Genomic DNA, 16320 nt, shown 5'->3' on the forward strand with positions numbered 1-16320 from the left:
GTGCTGCTGGTATGCGCGCAAAGCCATCAAGAAATGGCCGGCCCTCGGGCAATAGAGCAGTCAGTCAAAGGCATTAAACTGGTGTAAACCCCAACAGTTGTTAATAACAGTAAAGAAGTATGTGTGTGTGAGCTCTCAAACCCGCTGCTGCTTTTGCTGCTTCGCCAGCCTCCATCCATTTCTTTGCTACAAAGCGTTTGCAGGCAGACGCCAAACTTTTGTTCAGCAGCGCCCAAGGGATTTTCGACAAAGTAAAATAAGGCTCCCGCAACTATACAAAAACGTTAACAACAACAACAGCAAAAACTCGCCAAAAACACATGTAAAGTTCTTTGAAATTGAAATGGCAGAGTGAACAAATCAGTGACTGACGCGGCGTCGCTGCCACCAATGAGGCAAAGAAAAGTGAATTTCGCTCAAAAACTCGTTGAAAAAGTGTGGTTGGAGAGCAGAAGTTTCAATTGAATTTTGAAAGGTTTGCATAAGCCCCAAAACGGCAGCTGAAATGCAGCGAAGCGATACAGAGACAAACCAAGCACGCACACACAGACTCATAACTGTTGTTGCTACACATGTGTGGGTTTGCTGGTGTTGAGTTAAATTGCACTCGTCGGCGTAAATGCGGGTTTATAAGTCAGTTTAATGTCAAACTTTGAGCAGCAGTTATTGGTATAGCGCCTAAAAGACGACTATAGCCTTGAAAGTTTCGACAGATAAGTGAAAAACTTAAGTTTTCGGTCTTATTTGTGTGTGTATGTGGCTTTTTTTTTGCTACATAAGCTTGCTGCAGGCTGTTTAACACTTCTGCTTGTTAGCTTTTTTTATCGGTTTTTGTTCTAAAATTATTTTTTCTGCCTTTTTCTTTATTTGAAGAGCTTACAGCTGTTCTACAAGAATAATGGTCAGGAGACAACAATTTATTTTTTAAGCAAATAGTATACGGATGATTTAAAAAAAAAAGGTTTGATGCTCACATCTGAATGCACGCCTAGTAATAACGGTATGTAGCTGTAAAATGTCATGTGTACTGGTTGGAACGCATTTCAGTCGTCTCTAGTGCCTTTCTCTGCCTCTTTTTACCCTTATTTATTTTCTTTATATTTCTCCGATTTTTTTTTTAGTTGGAAGAAATTGCTGAATCTTCGTTCCATTTTCAAAGTAAAAGCAAATAATTTTTTAATTTTTTCTAGAATTTTCGGTACAAATTCGACCATGTGTTAATCATACGCCGTGGCTTACGCAAAACTCATTTTATTTTTCTTCTCATCAAATGTGGGATTGAGTATTTTTCCTTTTTCGCATTGCTTTATACATATGCATCTGCTAATTCTTTCCCAGTTTACCTAGTTAGAGAGTTTGGTAAGTTTCGATCAGCCAAAAATTTTAGCAGTGTCATCGATTTTAAAACTTCTGCATTTCCTGGCATCTCCATCTCTTTCCTGCTTAGCAGCCATACCTTGGCTAGATAATTCCTTCCAACTTAACTCTTACCCTTCCGTTCCAGGCTTCGACGGGTTAATCAGGTATTCATTCCCAGTAGGGGAACGTTCCGCAGGGCACTTTCGTCAACCATAACAACGCGTATTTTTAGTAGTAGTAGTAGTACCAAGAAACTCAAAGTTGGTCATATTGCTATACACTAATCTAATCCGCAGGTACAAAACAAGATATCCTAAAAGAAGTCTCATACACTTGAATATCGACTTCCACGCATTTGTTTTAATGTATAGTCTTTATGTCTTTTGCTGATAAATTTTATAATTCCTTCATCATCTTCTTCTGCTAATCGGTGTTTATCTCTTCGAGCTGAAGGTTAATCTTCGTTCCCAAGTTCTGCCGTCATCGCAAGTTCTATTGACTTCTAATTCTGTCGACTTGCCAATTTCGGTCGCCTTGTCAAGTTCTATTGACTTCCCAAGTTCTATCGACTTCCCAAGTTCTGTCGACTTCCCAAGTTCCGTCGACTTCCCAAGTTCTGTCGACTTCCCAAGTTCTGTCGACTTCCCAAGTTCTATCGACTTCTCAAGTTCTGCCGACTTCCTAGGTTCAATATTCAACTGCTGTCGTCTGAGCTGGTCATATAATTCTCTCTCACAAAACAATATCAAATCAGAATATGTATTAGTGACTTGAAAGAGGTTTAAAACATATGCCTCGGATTTTTCAAAGCAGAAATATTGTCGTAAATATTTCGGTAGAAGTTAGAACTCTAGCACAAACGGACACAAATTTACTTACTTGCAACACTGTTACATAATTAAAACATAAATTTCCGCCATTTTTCGCAAATGCTTAAAACACTCTCGTACAATTGCTGTCTTCTGACACCTCATAAAATAATATTTGACATAAAGTGACTTTGTAGGCGAAACAGCATGTGTCACAGGAGTCCACACTAAATGTGCCGTTAATATGTATGTATGATAAGTGCTCTCAGCGCTTGCAACAAATTTCAAAGTGAAAAAATGTCGGAAATGACTTTGTAAAGGAATGTAGTCATTGAAATATTTTCACTTGTGGCGAAGTAGAGACTAAATTGTTATAGTTTATACACACTTATAACATATACATATGTACGAGTATATAATATGTGATTTTTTATTGATTTTTCTTCTAGCCGATCTGTGTGCAGACAAGTTTTGAGCTATTGCGGAAATATTATTGCTCTATGTTTCCCATCATATCTATGTTAGTGAAGCAACAATAACTGTCTTGTTATTCTTGATAGATGATCAATAATATCCGAATCTAACTTAGAGCTACAAGCATAACTCGTACACCATTTTTATAGATTTTTATAGTTCAGGCCCCCAATACCAATACCCACAACACTATTTTTAAATACTCAATGGCTTCTAGTGTAAAAGCTTTGCTAGCTGAAGAGTGTATTTTAGCATTTTCAATAATTTTTAGTTCAACGAAAATAGCATTTTGAGTTATTTCCCCCCGGAGAACAGCAAGCAAATTTGTCTAAACGCGCTCAAGCGCATTTTTAGCTCTTCGAAAAGCAAATGCTTTATATCTGAAAGCATGTCAATATCACTAAATTGTCTATCTATATTTATTTATACACGAATATTACTAAATTGGGCGGCTATTGCCAGCTTATGCCACGCCACAATGCGCTGTTACTTATTTTTATTGGTATTTTTTCAGTTTGCTAGCTGTTGACGCTTTCATTGCAGTTGTCGCGCCCACCCAACACAAAAATGACAACGAAAACCTTTAAAAGTAAAATTAATAAAGTTCGAAATCATAAAAATAAATAAAAAAAAAAAAATTAAAAAAAAATTTTTTTTAATTTAAAACGTATGACTATCAAAACACCAAAACTGTAGGAGAGTGTGTGTGAAGCAGAAATTTTGAAAAACGAGACCAACAAATTTCCCCATAAAAAATATATAAATTTTCATGCATTTTTTATTTCGTCCACGCACGCGGCATGTAGCCGCCGACAGCCACACCGCGACCGCCACTTGCTGCGATAAATCAAAAAAATGTGGCGGCGCTGGAGCACCCGAAAGCGCATGTGTGTGTGTGTGGCGATGAGCGCGCAAGCTTTGCCTAAATGCGGCGTTATACTAACACACATACACATACATGTATAAATATTCATACACGCATGTATAAATAGCTTATGCATAACTATATTTCTAGTTGTTGTTATTTGCAATTGTTTATTGTTGCTGCAGCTGTTGCATGCACTGGCGTGGCGCCCGCAGTCACTGCTGCATATGTGTCTGCATGCATGTGTGTGTGTAATTTTCCATTTTTATGACGTTCTTTATGCTTTTATTAAGCGTTATTTCATGCATTTATTCTTTGCTTGGCTTGAATTTCAATTTTTGATTTTACTCCATTGTTGTTGCTTCCCTGTTTTTTTGTTGTTATTATTATTTATACTGTAAATAAATTCTAACACATTGTTGTCCATCGTTGACTGCCGCTTAATGTGAGTAATTAAAATATTAGCCCCAAGCACCTTAGCAACTCGCTGCCCCAGGTTGGCCGCGTGCTAACCCGCAAAGGCGTGTGTTCGACAGCGAAAAAGTTAACAGCGCCAGGGGCTGCTATGAAAATGTGGGCCGCACGAAAAATAAATGGTTTGATATTAGCGTCGAATGGTGAAAATGAAATATACACACCGACAGACAAACATATGCTATATTTATGCCTATACAGTAGACCTTTCTTGCTACAGAAGACTGCTTTTTTGAAGTTCAAATGTTGGAAAAATCATTAGAAGAAATATTTTTCTTTGATTGACTTTATTTCGGTATCTGTGAAAATTAGTAAAGAAGTTTTGCTCAACAACAGCATCTACACCCTCCATTTTTATAAGCAACAACGGAGTTCATATGTTGACCTATACTGGCCCACGCATAAATATCATATTCCTTTTAATATTTTAATTGCTGCCAATAAATTTCTTATGGTGTTTTTTACGTTTTCCTTCTAACCGACAGTTGTGCGCATTATTATTGCGAGAGATTTACTTTAGAATATTAATGAGCTTTCAATTTTGAGATTACCTAAGTGAAGAAATTATTTCAGACTTACGAAGTTACTAGTCCGATCCCAACACAGATCACACTTGGACAGCTTAGAACCCCGGTTCGTTGAGGTATCTAACAACTACTATATACGTACTGTATTGTAAAACCTTTACAAATCGAGAAAGCGCTTTGAGTCTCTCACAAATTTGTTGAGACGGCTAATACCAGTTTCAGCTTTGTCTTTTGATGCGCTGGAAGCAAGACTACCGAGTTGTTTCAGCCTCAGTCGTGCTAAGGATGGACAATGGAGCAGGAATTGCCTGGTTTCATTCTTCTCCATAGAACTTGGACAACTTGCGTCTGTTAAGATTCCTTTCCGATGGAAACCTATCAGACAGTGCCCAGTGGGAACTCCTACGATTATGGCAAGATGAACTTTACTCAAGTCCAGTAGTTCAGTAGAGCTCCCAAGTTCTACTCTAGGGCAAAAACTTTCCAATATCAGGCAAGATTTAACACTTATCTTTCTTTTTTATTTGAGTTCTAAGCTCAACACAAGGTAGATTGCTGTTGATTTATACCAGTTTGATTGTTCGATTCGCTACTCTTCAATTTTGACAAATGGAAAGCAGTTATCTCGTTCAAAACTATAAATGCAATGTTGCCAATTTTCTCAACCAAACATTGAGATATAAATGTATTCTCCCCTTCTTCTCATAAGCTCTGAACTAACGAGGATGTTCTCTCCTTCTGTCCTTAAACGCATATGACACCTTATCAGCTTTTTTCCTTATAGGAAGGTTGGACTACTTTTGCTATTATAATCTTCCAATTACTCGACCTTAGCGCGAATTTTTCAGACTAGTTGCTATCTAAAGTCGTCAAGACTTCAGCGCTCTTTAATGTCATATCATAAATTAAATTTTGAGATGATGTTTTGATATTGACCCTATCGATTGTTCTACAGATCTAAAAACAAGTAGGACTCTTCAGAGAGCTTGTCTCCTCTAAGAATCTATAAATGTATTCCTTACAAGAGACTACTGTTTAAACAGAGTAAAGCAAGACTCTGGATATCTCATAGTCTCTCAGTAAACTGGAAAAAGTCTCACAGGTTGATAACGTACCCATTTTATGACCACTAGCGTCTTTAAGACTTTATAATTTTACATTGCTTCCCTGTCGCAGACGAAGTGAAGGAAACTCCAAACGTCTGCACATCACTTACATCGTCTAAAGTGGAAAAAGTTGTTTGTACAAAGTCAATAACAAATAAACATTTGCGTTAACATCACCGCGCCGGTACACGCCTCTTACATTGCTTGTTTGTTTTTTGTTATTTTATTGTAGTTTTCTCCAATTTTTTTTTTAATGTGATTGCGGTTGGTCGCTCGTAAAATTTGCTGCTCATTTTAGTGCATTTTTCTGTGGTGTTGCGTTCGATGCTTGCACCAGTTGATATGAATTGTTGAAATTTTTTATTGCGTTTAAATATTTTGTAGTGCTTTGGTTTTCGAATACTAACGCAATTTTAAATGCTCTTGATGGCTTTTGGTTGTTTGTGGCTTTTATAGGTGTGTTGTCGCTGTCGCTGTTGTTGTAATTTTATGCTGCGTGCAGCAATGCATGTTTCATGAGTTCGCAAAGCTCTGAATAATTCTTCACTTCGGATTGAAGATTCTTAATGATCTTTTGGTCGAAAGAGTGAGGAGACTCATTTCACTTTATCGAAAAGTTAGTTTGGTTCACTCTTTATTTGATAAGGTTCAAACATTAGATTTTTCATTCCAACGGCTTCTTCGTCTTTTACCTGAGCAGAGAGGTTACAGCGACCATACTTGAACGGCTTAAAAACGATTGAATAAAGAGCAACTGACATTTCCATCAGGTTTTGCTGTAAGATCATGGACATATCGTTTCATATCATATCTATGGATGGTTTTGTACGAACGGTATTGATTTTATTTTTAATTAAAATCCAGCTACTACATATAATGGAACCCGTGGTTCGATTGGAAGCAGGGATAGGCTAGCCTGACTTAAATAAATGAGCTCACTGGATCGCAAACGACTTGGATCTTGGACCAAAAGTATCTTGCGACAGCTCATTAACCAATTTTAGCTCAGTGCAGACTAAGTTTCCGCGAAGCTCAGCTATCCTGTTCCCTGATAGCGTGTCTGGTGTACCGTTTCTTTACCAGCTCATAACTTTATAGTTGTCTGCGACTCCGCTGTGGCCCGGCATCCAAACTAGTTCTATTAAAAAGTGACTCGCTGCCGTTGCTAACTAGGTTAAGTATTCCTTAAATAGCTTTTAACGTACGATTAGTCAGTTTGGTTAGTGAACTCAAGGATGGTGTCGCCGGCTTGCTATCAAAGAGGATAGTCACCTCTTGAAGGAGGCTGCGTCCGAAGCAATAAATCTTTCTTGGCTTGAAAAACACTGCAACAGTCAGGAAGTCTGATATTGATAGTTCCTGAAAAATAAACAACTCCACAAACCCAGATTTCTATTAAGTTCAAGGGAACTTCATTCCAGATCATCGTTGAGTTGCGGAATATTAGAAGCCCATTGGGATAGTCTTCTTTTGCAATGAATGCGCGAAATGAGGTGGACTTTGGAGACAAAGAAATCACAGGCTTATTGCCGACTTCGATATTGTGTCGATTTGATACGACGATCTAGGTGCTCTTTGTAACTGTAATACCAGCTAACTGTAAGTATTCCATCAAGTATCGTTTTTTTCGGTTTTAACCCCTTTTTTCTGCAAAACATCAAACCGTTAAGTGCTTTCGGCAATAGTCAATAACTATTTGGCACGAAATTCGCTGTCTTCGCGCCACTCCTTCACACCCTGATGTCAGTGATTTCTACGATTTCCCTACTTTCTCACCGGCTTTCACCGAAATGCATTTATTGCATTACAGCGACAAAGCGATTCTTTTATTTGCCAAAAAAAACAGAAAAACGAATGAAAACGGATTTTATACAACGAAAAAGCGGCAGCAACAACAACATAAACAATTGCGACAGGCGAACAATACGTACTTTTCAAATAAAATCGAATGAACGCGCTGCGCGGCACGAAAGACAAAGAAGTCAAATGCAAAACGGCAAGGCGCACAACAACAACAACAACGGCATTAAAATAAAAGTGAAGAAATTACTGAAGTAAAATACATTGCAATTTATTGTCAACAAGTTATGCACCGGCGAAAAGTGCAAATTCATGTTCCGTTGACAATTTCACATAACTTGCCACAACGGCAGCAGCGCGACCAACGGCGCGGGGTGGGTGCCAACCGTAAGCGCAGGCGAAGGAAGTGCAACCAGCGAACCGTAGCGCGCCAAAGACACTTTCGCAATGGCAAACACCGCGCCGCCGACGCCGTTGATGATGATGACAGTTGCGCCACCGCCATCGTCGACTGTGCCGCCACTAGAGCCGCGGCCAACACTCGCCCAGCCAGTCAGCCAGCAATGCGCCTCGATTCGATTGTTAACGTCTGCAATGCAAATGTAATTTATTAAATTTGATCTGCTATTTCCGTAATCTGCGCCGCCCGCGCCAGCCCAAGCGCCGGCTTATACGCTTCCTTTGGCTGATGAAACATTGTTGCAGCGCGGTTTTGTTGCCCGTGTGGCGGAGGCGTGAGACAAATGATGTGTGCGCGTATATGTGCATATTCCAATGTATTGGTGGCGGCGGGGCGTTGCGCCAAAAGCAGACACCAAATGTTGCCAGCGAAAGACGAAAATATGAAATAAGTGAAAATCTCATTTAAAAAACAAAGCGCAGGGTTGCATTTCGCTATTGAGAAATGTGTAAATTTTTATTGGAAAATTGTGTATCGGAAATGAAGTTTAATGCAATGACAAAAGCACTTTGTCGGCACCACTTTGCCGTGAAATGCAAACATAACGGCATAATAAGGCAGACAGCTGCGTAACGGTATAAAATATTATTCGCGCATAATTTTACAGACTTGCAACGCATCGTGGTTTGGGTGGACAACTGAGCTTACAGAGCTTTTGACTTTAGTTGCAGAGGTAAAGTTTTTAAGTTCTTGAAGCTTTCTTAAATTTCAAGCAATTTAAAAGTAACCGCGAATTTGGGTCTGTTCGATAACGACAGCCAAGAAGATGGCATGGACATTGCAAAGAAGCTTGAATCTTGCTCAGGAAGACGCTCCAAAACACCAGGATCGTGATTCTTTTTAAAACAAGTGGATACAGTTCAAGTTGTTTTGAGTACAGGACATAAGGCCTTTTCCCTCTTATATAAATCGCTTTTCGTCATTATGAATTTGCCATATTTTTGTAATGACAATCTGGAAGTAACGTAGCTGCAACCACAATTGGTTCAGATTTCCATAAACCACTTCCCAACCATTGAAATATCCCTCGCTTAATAAACTGAGTCACACTCTAAATTCCAAAAATTAGGTCAACTCACTGCGCACCCAGCAAAAAGTCATATCACACGCTTCATTCACACATCAGCGCTGAATTGTTGAGGCATCTCCGCTGCCTTCTTTATTGCAACACAATAGCTATTCAAATGCATAAAGAAAAGTCTTGAAAATATTGTTTCCATTGACACACCACCGAAAACAATGCAGATACAGATATACAGATCTACACAGAACCGTTGCCGTTGAATGAAAATCTCAGCCGAGCAATGAAGTTGCAATCTGGACGAATGCTAATGAAGAGCGTTCTCAACTCTTTCAACACTTAGCGCGGCCATCATAAACACACAGATGATTATGTTTATTTTTATTGGACATTTGTAAATAAACGTATGAATATACATATATTCGTTTTTCTGAAGTATTATTAGAAACATTTTGTCTGCTAGGGCAACTAACGGTTTAGCAAGAACAAGAAATGACGCAAGACTGCTACACAGATGCTCCAAACGTCAAGTGTTTTTGTGATGGGCTGGCGTGACAAAAGGGCAAAGTCACTGGAGTAGGCAGGCAAGAGGTGGCGAACTGTAAAAAATCATGTGTTGTGGCTATATACACTAGGGTGAGACTTAAATGTGAGAGGCTGGTAAGAAATCGCATGTATCGTCCAAGAATTTTAAACCCAAAAGTCTCTCCTCTTTCTTAAAAAACTTAGAGTGATGAATTGATCTGCATATAAGTTGTAGTAACCCCAAAAACGAACTTTCTAACTATTGCGGAGGTGGGTTAGTGGACACAGAGTATCATACTCTTGTGCCCTGGCTCGAGAGGACCACAATGAAAGAGTTTGCTATGGCGACCTTCCGCGTTATCAAATGAGCATTCAAAAACGTTCTGTCGAAAGCGGTTATTACAGCTTTGAATAGGTTTGAGGTTGAACAGCACATTAAGCAACTCATCATCAAACTTCACTGCGATAGAACGATCTTGGAGGAAATACACAGTGCGTAGGGGCACCCCACAAAAGGGAGTTCTCTCACCACTCACATCCAGGATCGTGGTTGTCAACTTCTGGAAAAGACGGAGAATCGTCTGCCGGGTGATTGCCTATGCGCACGATGTAGCTCTTATGGTTGTGGTCAGTGGAATATCGTGAACTCAAGGGTGCCTTAGTATCGGAAGCAATTGGGCTGAAAATGGCCTCGCCATAAAACCCAGCATGACGGGATTTGTTGTTAATCACTAGGAAGTATAAATAGCCGGAAGCACAAATGAACGGGTAGGAGCTCCTATGGGTTCCTGTGGCTGTCTAATCACTTATCAGACCTCAGATCAAATCAATAAGCGCTGGTTGCCTTCCAGCAGCTCCACAGACGCAAAGTGTTTGTGTGCCAGGGTAAATCACAGGATACCAAGCGAAAAACTCATTAGCTTTTTTTGACCCACCCTAATCTATATACATATGTATGTAAACACCTAAATCTCTTTCAGGTCACTTTTTATGTGCCATTAATTTTCCTCACACATTTTTGCTTGCGGTTTTTATGAAAACTTCAACAAATTTACAAGCTGCCATAAGAAATACTATTTTCTTTGTAAATTTATTGTTTTTATTGGATTAATTTTTCATGCCGCAAATTTGAAACAGTCAAATGTCATTGAGCTGGTGCTGTGCGGCTGCGACGTATACGACTTTTATGTGTTGAAAATTTATGCTAATTTATTTTACAAGCATTAGCCTGCTACTAAATCGCTGCTGAACGCTTTAATCGAAAACTATGACAACTTGTTGTTGCTATTACGTAAATATATGCGCCTAATGCTAGCAAGCCACATGCGGTGGCAATAGATTGTAACGGATTACCTGTGTTAAAGGTTGCGCTTTTGTGCTCAGCTAAAAAAAAAATTATTAATAATAATATTTATTTGTTTATAAGTTAGTAGTGTGTGCTTTGCGCGCCATTAAATAATAAATTAGCTAACAAATATTTGAGAAATCAATACGCGCCACAAGTTATGAAATATTTGGCTTATGATTTTTATGATTTTTCATGGGCAAAATGTCAAACGAAATTGGTGGCTCATTTATTTTGCTTTATCCAACGAGTTAATGCCATGCAGCATCATTTATTTTAAATTAGAAAAAATTAATAATAAAAATTGTATTGAATGGATTTCCAGCGAAACTTCGGGCAGACAAGAAGTGCGTGGCTATTTGGCAGACGAGTATGGATTTTGTTGTATGACAAGCTGCGTAGTCTGAAATCGATATTCTTAATCTGAGTCAATGTCAGTGCTGTGACAATAGACAATGTCGTCAAGCGGGCAGAGTTGCCAGCGCAGACTAATATTATAATAAAATGGGTATGATTAGACGCCACTTGCCATACATCGCTTCAATCAATGAATTTATTGAGAGAACACTTCGGTTGGTGAGAAAATCATTTCACGAGCTGGGCCAGTCTATTGGCCTCAAAGGACTTTTTTCTGTACGGATATGTAAGGTCTAAAGTATACGTGGACAATCCTGCTTCGATTCAGACCTTGGAGCAATACACCACACGTCTTATTCGCAGTTACTAGTCGAAATGCATAGAATTTCGTCTATCTCGGACCCAATATTAACATTACCAACAATATCAGCCTTGAAATCCAACGCAGAATCACTCTGGGCAATAGGTGCTACTTCGGACTAAGCAGCCAATTGAAAAATAAAGGAAGAACACTCCGTTGGAGAGATCACTGGGATGAGAACCTGGCTGCACTTGGTATTTTGAATTGGCTATAAATGGAGAAAAGAAGAAACTACTAACAGCCTGTTGTTAACTCGGTAAAGAAAAAAAAGAAAACCAGCAATAAAAGGGAAGTCGGATTATGCAAAACTCTCACTTTTAATAAATATAGAAAGGATTAATTCGGGCTGAGGATTAATGGAAACACACAAAAAACTGGAAATCCTCTTTGTCGAAGAGCTCGTAGCTGAAATCACCTAAATCCTTATATCCGATTGAGTACAAAATCTGCTTTCCAACATTCGATTGGGTATAAAACCTTTCTTTCATCTAAAAACAGCTGGCAACCCTAACCACCGTCAACTATGCAACAAAATCACTCATTAGCTCACATTTATTGATAAAAAGCTTGTTTGTCTAGCTTTCGCATTCACAACAGCACTCGTATTACCCAACAACTTTGTCGGTATGCGCGCCGTCAGCACCGGGGCTGTCTAGCGTGCGCTGATAATGGAAACATTAATATTATTGCCTGTGTGGCGGCTGCGCATCTTCCGCGCCGTCAACAGCTGCCACATGGCTCGGCGCGCCAGCAGTCTTTTCCAGCTCACTCGCTGCGCATCATTTATGAATGCTTTTAGTGATTTTTATTGTTTTCATTTCACGTACTTTTCGATATCGACAAAAATTGCTGACAATTTATAATTGAGTTGCCTTTGCATGGCCGCTGCGCAACGATTGGCTTTGGCTTTGGCGGACTTGTCACGGCGATAGATGGATTTTTAACAGCCTTGATTTTGGTAATAGAATCACCACGTCTGGCGGACAGGCGAGCGGCGGGACAGTGATGATGCGCCAAATATGAGTGAAACCGAAGCTCCAGTAACAAGGCAGTCAAGGCTGCTGGCGAAGCGTCGTTGGCTTGGTCGTAATATAAAGCCATAAAACCATTAAAAATGTTAATATTTTTTAAGGTTTGTATTTTATTACTGTTATTATGAAAAAATTATGTCTTCGCTGGTATTTCCATCAAATAAAAAACTACAAAGAAATATGATAGATTTGATTGTGCTTGAGTTGCCCATTCAGCTGCTGGTCCGGCTGCTCGTCCTGATATCGAACAGTTTTTATGGCCGTTAGTTGAACCTGTTAGTTTGACGTTGTCAAAGTGAATGTCACCGTTTGCGTTTTTCCCTATTTTTACTGATTTTATTATAGTATTTCGCTGTGTGTTGGTGTGTCTTCCATTTGATATATGGCTTTCACCGAAAAATTTGTTAACGAATCGGTAATTGGAGTTAACAAGGCGCTACGGTTTTATGCTGTGCAGACATAACATTAGCACACGAGCATAACTGTTTACCTTGATTTTCGGGAATAATCAATTTTTTTAATCGGCTATAAACTCGAGTGTATTTTTGTGCTAATGGTTTAGTCATGTTGATTTTCGATGATTTCAGGGTAATAAAAATAAAAATAAAATTTGGAAATTGGAAATGTCTTATGCTACTAAATTTAAGATTTACAATTCCATTAATAAAATAATTATTGAAAACTTCTGCCTCTTACGCCATTATAAAAGAAATAAATCTTACTGTCTACAATTTATAGTAAGCACTTTGGTCGGTTGATTGTCCCAACTACTTTATAGTGGACATTGAAAATTTATATTCTTTCCATTACCATCCCAACTTCAATCTATTTCAATCAAAAAGATTACAAGACTTCAATTGTTAAGCCGACAAAGCCTTTTTTATGGTAGAAGAAAGCATCGAAAGCCGGAATGCGGGACTTTAATCCGCTAAAACAACCTACTCATAACTCAAGACTCAAAAAGACATAGCCTGCCTTCAGTCAGTTTTTACTGAAATACTGAAGACTGCCATAATTTTTAAGCTTTTTAGACCCACAGCCTTTAATAACAAATATTTGAAGTATCTTCAGTTCACACCTTTGAGATTGCCTGGCACTATTTGCCTGAGAAAAGATCTCTGATCGCACCGTTTTGAAAATAATACATCTGAGGCTTGAACCAAGCTTAAAATTGAATTCATAACTTTTATCCGATTTTTCCGGAATCGATATTAGTATCTTGAGTAGACATTCGTTACTTTCAGATTTTTCCGAAATCGATATACCGAATTTTTTCCTCCTATCAGAGTCACCCCGACTTCCCCTCAAGGTCTGCTTTTTGGACGGACCACCTTTCTGATTTTGCCGGATTCTATTGCAGTTCCTGGAGTGAACAGAGTCCCCGACTTCTTTTTGATAATACTTGTACATTTTCTGATTGGTTACACCTTCTTCTTGCGCTTTTCGGATTCGAAATCATTTCCTGTTCACTCAAGGACTGTCAATCTTCATTTTGTCCCTTGATCTTTTGTTTAGACGAACCAATTTTCTTAATTTGTCAGCATCGAAATAAGCTCCTAAATTAGTCATTCCCTTCCGACTTCTTTTTGTTCCTAGATCTTCTGCTTAAGCGCAGTTCCCTTCTGATTTTTCCGGAATCGAGGTCAGTTCCTTAAGTAGATAGTCTCTCCGACTTTTTTGATGTTAGATTTTCTTCTTAGATGCAGCTTCCTTCTGGATTTTCTGGAATTTATATCAGTTCCTTCACTTGATAGTCTCTCAGACTTTTCAATGCCTTCAGATATGCTATTTAGACACACCTTCTTTCTCATTTTTCCGGGAGGGAAATCAGTTTGTTTATTCGACAGTTCCTCCGACCCTTTTTTTGTGCCTAGATATTCTGTTTAGATATCAGTTCGTCGAGAAGATAGTCTCTCCGGCTTCTGGTTACACCCAGTCCTGCTTATTTCCAACTACTTTCTGACTTTTCTGGAATCGATATCAATACTTTTAGAAGACAGTATCCCTGATTTCTTTCTGATAAATTTCCTGAGAAGGCCGGCTTCCTGTATTCTTGTAGCCCATAGATCTTCTGTTTACACTGACCTCCTTTCACATTTTGGTTAAAAAGGTCTTATGAAAGTCGTAATTAGTTATTAATGTTCTCTGAACGAGTCTTAAGACACTAAGCCACAACATTAAAGCCTTTCTAACAACCTCACAAGTTCTCTCTGTTTTCTACTTTATTTCCAAAACCTCGTTAAGACAATATGAAGATTTGAAAGCGCATGAATTGCAGTCAATAAGTTACAAACTTAACTCGCTGTCGTCATTAAAAGCTTAACTAGACTGTTCTTCAAAATGCAAATAAGTAACAAAATGTGACGAATTCACAATGACTCAGTTCATCGCGGAGTGCAGCCGTCATAAAAATATGTTTTAACACTTAGTATTTTATTTCCTCAATACAAACACAGACCCCGCTGCATGCACTTCACGGCTGCCCTACCTGTGACCTTCAAGCCATGGAACTCAATGCACTTTGACCGTTTTAACTGGCGAAATCTTTTGACTCCTGCCGTGTGGAAACCAATTGGCTGCACCTTTCCCAAACTTTTTCTTTCGGCTGCAATTCGCATTGTTGCACTCGTATTTGTACAAGCAAGCGGCGCAGTCTGCTCATCCTTCTAAGCCAGGCTTAAGCAAATAGAAGTTTAGGTATTATGCCGCCGAAGAGTCTTCGCGCATATTGAATACAACAACAGGCGCTACAACAAAATTTGAAATGTAGAAAAAGTAAATAAATTTAATTTTAATTCGATTGGAAGAGGGTTCACAACCACAACCGACAAAATATGCCAGCAACCGCAAGATCCAATAAACTGGCGCGCCAAGTAATATGGAGAGAGGATGGGATGAGGCAACGTGGGTTGGTTGGCGGCTAAAACAGAGCACAGAAGTATCTACATTACTGCTGCTGAGAAGTTTGTTTGCTGTCGAGTGCGCCGCATGCTGTGGCGATTGGCCAAGAAGCAGCTTGGCCGAGGCGGTGCGTGGCAGACCAGCTGACCGAGGAGACTAACTGGGCGCTGCGGAATGTGCGTAGCGTTCGAAAATGAATTATTATTGATAAACCAAAAGTTTTTAGTACACACGGCAAGCTGGCAAACTATCAAGCGAGGCATAAGGAACGAAATCAAGAAGATTCAAGTTGACCGGTAGGCCGACAGCACAACAGGCCAACAGACCAACCACCCGACAACTCGTTGTAAACGCGGCAGATCGCCAGCCCTGCAGTCACCCGACCAACTGGACAACAATAACAATAAGCGCCTGCAATATGCCAAGAAATGACTGAGACCAAGACCCAGAGCAAGGGTTCTCAAAAGCACATAAAATCAAGTGGTGTGCTGATTGGTTTGGATTGTTGTTGATGTTGCCAGCTGAATGTGGCATACTACGTTGTGCCACCAAGGCATGAGGTAACAACAACAATACGATTTTTGGTAGCTGAGGAAAGTTGAAGACCGCAGAGTAGCATGTCCAGTCCGTAAGTGGCGTAAGTAAGCAGCGTGGGGAAGAGAAGACGACGATAAACCAAACAAACAAACGCAATAAAAATCAGTCAGAAAAGTACACGCAGCAACCGAGAAATGAATTCATTCGAGCGAAATCGATTTATGAACTGATTTATTGGAGGGCGGCTTACGAATTCATAAATCAAAATTCAGCAGAAAGGCAAACGGGCTGCAAGGCAGTGGCATGCTGGTGAGCCAAAGGAGGTGGCTAAAGTGAAGAAGCTGCCAAAAAGACCAAAAAATACAAGC

Source organism: Bactrocera dorsalis, chromosome 5 (assembly GCF_023373825.1).
Source record: "Bactrocera dorsalis isolate Fly_Bdor chromosome 5, ASM2337382v1, whole genome shotgun sequence".
Lineage (NCBI taxonomy): Eukaryota > Metazoa > Arthropoda > Insecta > Diptera > Tephritidae > Bactrocera > Bactrocera dorsalis.